The sequence below is a fragment of the Plecotus auritus genome (genome assembly GCF_963455305.1).
Source record: "Plecotus auritus genome assembly, chromosome: 3".
NCBI classification, from domain to species: domain Eukaryota; kingdom Metazoa; phylum Chordata; class Mammalia; order Chiroptera; family Vespertilionidae; genus Plecotus; species Plecotus auritus.
In genome coordinates, this window is record NC_137772.1 from 33,884,556 (window position 1) to 33,892,471 (window position 7,916).

Sequence of the window (7,916 nt, forward strand, 5' to 3'; positions counted from 1 at the left end):
TCCCTCCTGAACAATAATCATGAGTGCTCCCCAGGGCTCCCTCTTCATTCCTCACACTGCAGGTTCTCATTCAGTCCATCTATTTAGAGTCACGGATGGGCACCTACTGGGCACTTGTGCCTGGTCTTGGCATTGTTAATACTGTGCGTGCTGTGCAGTCCTGCCTCAGTGAGACACAGCGATAAGAAAATGGTCACTTATGCTGTAGCTAGATGAAAATGTTACAATAAGGGGCATACAGAGCACCATGGGAACACAGAACAAAGTGCCACCGAAAGAGGGAGGGAGGAAGAAGTTCTTGTTGCTCACAAAGAGACAGAAAAGAGCACAGTCTTTCAGGATCTGCAGGTGGCTCGGCGTGGCTGGAGCAGAGTGAGAGGTGAAGAGTGGCATGTGCAAGGCAGGAGATGGCCTATGGATAGGATCATGAGGCATTTTACAAACCTTTTTAAAGAGTTGGTACTTTAGCTGGGATCAGTGAAAGGTTTTTAAATAAAGGACTAATACCATCATATTTGCATTTTAGAAGCTGGGCTCTGACAGCTCTGTCAAAAACAGACAGGAGAGCTCCCAGTGAGAAAGCAGAGGGAACCTGAAAACTTCAATAAAGTAGATAGATAAAGTTTGCTTGAATTAGCATCATGTGGCCGGGGCGAACAGATAGAGAGCTTACTGGCAGACAGGAGGGCCACTAATAATTTTAAATGTACAACTAGCTTATTAATGCTTGAAAAATTGGACTGTCTTTACTGGTAGCTTTGGAAGACAAATCCCAGATCCACATTTGGTCCTGATGCAGGGCCATGGGTTACTGGGCTGAGCCTGGCTAGGTAGCAACAGCTGTCATTCTAGCCCATGAAAAGTGTCCACCTAAGAAGAATTCTTCCATTTGGAAAAGGAGGAAATAATGTGAGGAAATCTGAAGGAAAGTATGTTTGTGACATATATATTTTTTTAATTCAAAGAACTTCTCCTAGGTTTCTAGTTGGCTACATGAGGAAATACATAAAAATAAAGGAACCGCCCTAGCCGGTTTGGCTCAGTGGATAGAGCGTCGGCCTGCAGACTAAAGGGTCCCAGGTTCGATTCCGGTCAAGGGCATGTACCTTGGTTGCGGGCACATCCCCAGTAGGGGGTGTGCAGGAGTCAGCTGATCAATGTTTCTCTCTCATCGATGTTTCTAACTCTCTGTCCCTCTTCCTTCCTCTCTGTAAAAAATCAATAAAATATATATAAAAAATAAATAAATAAAGGAACCTGTGGGAAAAAAATTGCAACTTGCTCAGTGAGAATCTGAAAACACAGTTCTTCCTCAGAATGTTTGACGCAGACATAAATAATTAAAGGTATCCACATCACACCACACAGTTCAGTGGTGATGTGCACAGCTGTGTCTTCAATTTGGAAAAGTTGGATGCCTTCCTTGTTCAGAGCAGAGCTTTTGTAACTTCAGAGAGAGCTTTCTACAAACAAAGGCTCCTTTCGCTCAGGCTCATTTCTATCTCAGAAGAGAGTGTTATCATCATTAGCACTTATCAATCCTTCATGTTTCATGCTCTGCTTTACAAACTCCCAAACTTGTACAAGGGCAGCAGCAGAATGAGGAAATCTTATCATAAAAATTGTCTGAGAGTGCAAGCTTATATAATATGGTGGTAGGTGTGAGAAGGTTCAATTTTTACCCTTATTCCACCCATAATATTTGAGTCTCTAGCCTGTTCTGGTGCTTTTTAGGACTACAGATACAGAAACTAGTCAAAGCTCATATACTATTGTGAAATTCACATCTAGAGAGAAAAATTGATACATTCTCAACTATTGTACAATATATAAAGTGCTTTGAAAGAGGACCAAGAGAAAAAAGAGGTTGAAAAAAAGTGTGTATAAATCCCAATTCAGGAATCTGTTTATTATCACATCATTTGTGTTGGGGGAAAAATAATAGAAGTTATACAAAATAAAAATAATGAAAACAGCTTATTTTCTATAATGAGCAAGTTATTTAAAAATTGAACCATCTCATTTGGCTGGAGTGTGTGTGAGAGAGGACAGCTTTGGTGCCCATCACTGGTTCATTCACCTGTTTCTCCTATTTCCGACACTGGAACAGATGTTGGGATCATGGGAATGCGTCAGTCATGACTTCTTCCATCAGAGACCTCACAGGAGGGAGGGAGGGAGGGAGAGAGAGAAAGAGAGAGAGAGAGAGAGAGAGAGAGAGAGAGGCTAAAACATGTGACATATTACAGATGTCATAATACAATATGATGTGTATGATAACAGAATAATCCATGAAGGGGTGAGCACCTGCTTTTTCTTACACCCACAGAGAAGATCATTTAATGACATTTGACCTGGAAAAATCAGCACCTGTCTAACATGCTGCCTCTCCTCAAGCAGGGGGAATGCAGGACTACAACCAGAACTCTTTTTAGGGAGACTCAATGGGTGGGAAATTTTCAGGTACATATACTAATGCCTCTGAAAACATTACTTGAGAAGTACTATTTTCTGATATTTGTAATTTTAAAACTGATCTTCATTTTAGCCATATACATAACATATACATATACATATACATATACATATACATATACATATACATATACATTAAGTAGGAGTTTGCAGCAATTTTGGGTGGGCTTTGGAGGCAGCATTGTTCCTTGCTCCTCTTCAATGAGGATCCCTACTGAGGTTGCCACACTCAGTCAGTCTACAGCTGAAAGCAAAACGAAACAGTATTTTACAAATAACTGGGCAAGCCCATGATGCCCTCTGATATCTGGTGAATTCTAAATTCAATAATGTGGGTTAATGATTAAGCAACTTTAGGAGATCTATGCAAGGCTTTTTCCTTCCTACTATTTCTTCCCTGAAACCAGACTTGGTGCAGACACTCACCATAGAGGACATCACGGAGAGCTGTCACTGAGAGGCCAGGCTTTCTCTGCACATCTTCTAATCCATAAATGCCAAGTGAGCAGGCCGCCCACCAAAAAGACTTCACCGAAAAGAAAAAGTAAGGAGTGGCTGAAGAATACCTGCGAGCTGCCATTAAGGTTTACTGCCCACTAGTAGAGCCAGGCCCAAGAGTCAACCCATCGAACAGAGTTTTGTCCAACTGGTTTGTGGTAAGGTGTCTCCAAAGGGTGTGTGCATGTGTAGGTGTGCGTTGGGTACGATAGGTAGAGATAAGGAGAGCCCCAGACTCAAATCACACTATAGTCAAGAATGACAACCAGATTTCTCTAAATGGGTTCTTCTGTCCTCCAGGAGAATAGCTTCTAGATAGGATCAGTCTTTATTAAACAAACTGGTATTTAATAATACAAATTAGCCTTATAGATGAGTTGGAGAGAGCAAGTTCACTTAGTTGGTGTCATTGGGTGGGTAATCTTATACTGGAGGCAAGATTTTAATTAAAATTTGAGTGATGAATTCTGTTTCCATAAACAGAGAAAGAATGACATTTTTGATGGGCGAGTTTAAAACAAAATTAAATGTTCAATTGTTTTCTGGTTATTCAATAAATCCTTCAATTTTGGCATTGCAAGGTTGTGATAATGACGAGGTAGCTTGGTAATTTCACATGAAACATTTAATCTTTTATAGGAAAAAATGTAGTTTTCATAAAAGCAGCCAAAGAAGAGGACTTTGCAAAAGTTCACCCTCCTCCACTTAATGTCTGTATTTTAGAATCCATGGCAATTGTATTAACTGTTACACAAATATTAATACTTTTCTTTAACCACTTTTACTTCTAAAGGTAAAGCTGGAATTAGAAATGTTAAAATAAAAATTCCCCAGGCATTGAATGAGTCATACATGGAAGGGGACATGCTTGTCATTTGAAGTTGTAGCTCCTTGCCCTATTTCCAGAGAAGACAGCTCTTGATGCATTGTGTCCTATCATGCAATAATCCAGAGCATTCCTTCAGCCACATCATATGGGAAGAAGTCTGGTCCATTGTGAAGATTCCAGACATGGCTTTGGGGATTGTCCTAACTTCAGATCAAAGTGTATGGAATTAGGAAACTGGCCTTCATCACTGTTCAGCATTCTACGGTGATGGCCACTGTTAGCCTCTTCATTTTACAGATGAGAAGAAACCCAAGACTTCTTGGAAACTCACCCAGTTAGTGTCCAAGCATGTTCTTTAAATTCTGCCTCTTTTCATCTCCAAGTCCATCTCCAGGTGCACAGATGGAGGATGTGGCACCTAGAAGCAGAGTAAATCCTGTTTAACTCTTCTTGCCCATCCATGCCTCAGAGGCTTCCTCTTCTCCAGGACTGATGTACCCAGATATTTTATGTCAAGATACTTACATCTTTATGGAGCTATGGAAAGAGCATTTTCCCAGAATCCAGTTATTAGTTAAAGAATCTTCCTGAAATCATTAGACCTCTCTCAGCCTCAGTTTCTCTATCTGTACACATCAACAATGATAACATTTACCTGCATAGCATTATGATGACATAAAGGTAATTTTACTATATAGGTTGTTTAAATTCATATTTTAAAATGCATTTGCTTATGAATTAATCCTTATTTATTGATTGTCTACTATGGGCTGGGAATGATAGCCAATGTTGAGCAGAACAGACTTCGTTTTCTCTCTCATGAAACTTAAAGTGAAATAGAAGAAGCACAGGCCATACATTTGAATAGATACAAAAACAAGTATGTTGTGAATGGGATGCATTGAGGAAGATTTACACAAGTGTCCAATCTGATTTTCAGTATCAGGCTAGTCCTTTTTGAAAAAGTTACCTCTAAACTGAGATCAAAGGGTGGTTTGGATTAATTCAAGCAAAGAGAGGGAAAAGACATATTTCAGAGAGATGAGAACAGCATGCATGGAAACAAAGTGAGAAAGGGCTGTGGGCATAGCACATATCCCCAAGGATCAAAGAGAATATGGGTTTTATTTTAAAAGCAAAGGGAAGTCCCTTAATGATCTCGTTGTAGCATAACTTGTATCTCCTATCAGACTGTAAACTCCACAAGGCTAGAAACCAAAATGAACATGTTGTTGCCTCTCTTACAGCACCAGATACCATGATTTGTTAACTAAATATTTGCTCGCTGGAATGTCCTAAGTTACAGAAAGAGCAAAAGTACTTCACGAGTACTTTTTCATTATTTTTCCCAAGCTTGAATGGCCCTTGAACTGCATGAAGAATAGAACGTTAACTGTGTTCCACCAAACTAGGTATGTTTTAAAATTAGAGGCAAAGACTTCACCCAATATATGTTCACTTCATGCATGTGTATATTTGCATAAAGACAAATAACTCCACATATTACATTTCCTTCCTTTTGAAGTGCTTCTGATTTGTTATTTCTTATTCCCTTTGGGTTTTTCAGGATATTACAATGATGCTGGTGAATATTTCATGTAGCTCTTGGCTGCCGTTTCACATAAGAAAAAACAAATAGAAAGACCTCAGGGTAATTGTCTCTATGTCCTGGACAGGGATCAGTAGCCACTCCACAAACTCATGCTCCTAGTCTAGCAGACACTGGACCCAGCACTGGAGGCTTTATTTCATTGCTTAGAATGTGAATGAACGGTAGAGGTGTCCTCTCCATACTGGCCCTGTTACCCTTTGATCCTTACTTCTGCTCCTTTTTATTTCTGGCTTTTGCACCAGAGAATGAATGATCACTGGACATCTCTTTCCACAAAAAGTCCCACAACAACTTTTAAAAGCTTAAATTCTCATTATGCTTTATATGTGGTTTCTCAAGATGTTTTTGTTTGTTTGTTTGTTTTTGATGAGCACATCCTTTTGTAAATTCATTATTATAACAATTAGGCATAAAAAATGAATTGGATACAAAATTCATTCAATTTTCTCAAGTGGGTCTGTTTTTCTCTATGTTGAGTAAAATTGCTGAGGTTTTTTTATTTTTATTTTCATTAAAGATATCACTCCCTTGTGAGAAATGCTTTATTATAAGGATATTTTTAGTGTTATCATTTGGAGAAGTGAAGTACTTTTGGGGGGCAGTAGAGTGGTACAGAGTAAACTGAACTATTTATGTTACTAGAAATTCTATTGAAACCTGGAGACTTTGTGTTAGAGAAAGCATAGTGGACGATACTCACTTGATGAATATAAATCAAATGACAACAAGGACATAGCAGTGAACAAAATCCAACCACTTCCTAATGGAGGTCCCCATCTGCACATGGATGCTGGGACTGATGTGAAGGAATTAAAACCACTTGGGCTGTTCACACTTGTCAGGTTCTGCAGCTTGCAGTGACTGAGAGCAGGAGGGACTATGTGTTTCCTCCCCAGTGATGTTACCACCAGTGATAAGCAGCATGAAAGCAACTCACAGGCCAAATTCCACCATTTCCCAACTTTTATTATCAAGTAGGCACAGAAATAGTGATACAACCTTTTCTGAACATTCAGTGAAGTCCCCACTCTGTTTTATTTTTCCAGGCAGTCCAGTGAGCATTCTTCATGAAAGGAAAAATACAAGAGCGTTCTGATGACAGGATCAGCTAACCTAGGGATCTTCAAACATTTCTGTTCCCATGGCCCCTAAAGATATTTGGAAAAGCTATGTATGTTCTTCCTTACATGCTTAAGTGGAAAATGATTATTGTATTACAAGTTTAACATTTGCATGGAGTAACTATCCACTATAATGTGTACCCTGGTATATGTGTACTAAGCATAATTTTGTTAAATCCTTGGAGTTGAAGATTTTTCCCACTGCATTCATATAAATGACTATCAGATAATCTAATAGACTGAGCCAATCATCACAGACTTGCTTTCTGATGGAAAAGAAATTTGACTTTTTTTTTTTTCACTTCAACTAGGCATGCCTCTATGATTTTCATGTCGATTTTGAGTTCTAGCCTAAAGTTGGTTGGTAGGTAGATACATAGGCACTGGACTTTATTATGAATGTGTTTGTCACCTATGTGCAATAAGGTGCTTATACTTAGTATATCTTTCCTAACCTTTCTTTGCTTGTTGTCAAAGGACTCTGATTGTCATGCTGTTACTTTATTCAGTGCTGAGAGTCTCACCTCAGACCCAGTCTAGTCAAGATTTGTGTATGACTCTCTTTCATAAAATGGGAGATGAGCCCGCCTGCTATGACCCAGTGGTTGAGTATCAACCCATGAACCAAGAGTATCATGGTTCGATTCCTGGTCAGGGCACATGCCCCTGTTGCAGGCTCAATCCCCAGTAAGGGGTGTGCAGGAGGCAGCCAATCAATGACTCTCTCTCATTATTGATGTTTCTATCTTTCTCTCCTTCTCACTTCCTCTCTCTGAAATCAGTAAAAACATATTAAAAATTAAAAGATAAAATGGGCGATGAGATGGGCAAATGTGAATAGATGATATGAAGTGGGGGTGTCATTTTCAGGCTAAAGGAAAAAGAATCTATGCAAAATAAGGATCTGAAAAAATAACTCCATTATTATAATTTCTCCTAACCTAACATACTACCTAAAAATATCGTACAACCAGGATACATGCCCCAGTTAGAAGACTGCTCACTAATGATGGCTCTATTTAGATGATAATAAGGCACCTTCATAAATGACATGATATGGCCAATGCACTGGAGAGGAAAGAAAGCCTAGAAAAAGAATAAAATATGAGTTTGATGTTATTTTGATATGTAACTTTTTTTTTTTAAATATATTTTATTGATTTTTTACAGAGAGGAAGAGAGAGGGATAGAGAGTTAGAAACATCGATGAGAGAGAGACATCGATCAGCTGCCTCCTGCACGCCCCCTACTGGGGATGTGCCCGCAACCCAGGTACATGCCCTTGACCGGAATCGAACCTGGGACCCTTCAGTCCGCAGGCCGACGCTCTATCCACTGAGCCAAACCGGTTAGGGCTTGATATGTAACTTTTGACATTGGA

The 7,916-nt window shown here is 39.4% G+C and overlaps 1 long non-coding RNA gene across 2 annotated transcripts; it reads left to right on the forward strand.

The window, feature by feature from the left end:
* Nucleotides 1–2,878: 2,878 nt before the first annotated feature.
* On the forward strand, nt 2,879–7,653 carry LOC308244888. Of its 2 annotated transcripts, none has more exons than XR_013960182.1 (4): nt 2,879–3,019; nt 3,767–4,483; nt 5,050–5,214; nt 6,461–7,653. It is a non-coding gene; the product is annotated as an uncharacterized lncRNA (long non-coding RNA). The 2 variants fall into 2 exon arrangements; XR_013960183.1 differs by having other exon boundaries at nt 2,881–3,131.
* Nucleotides 7,654–7,916: the final 263 nt, after the last annotated feature.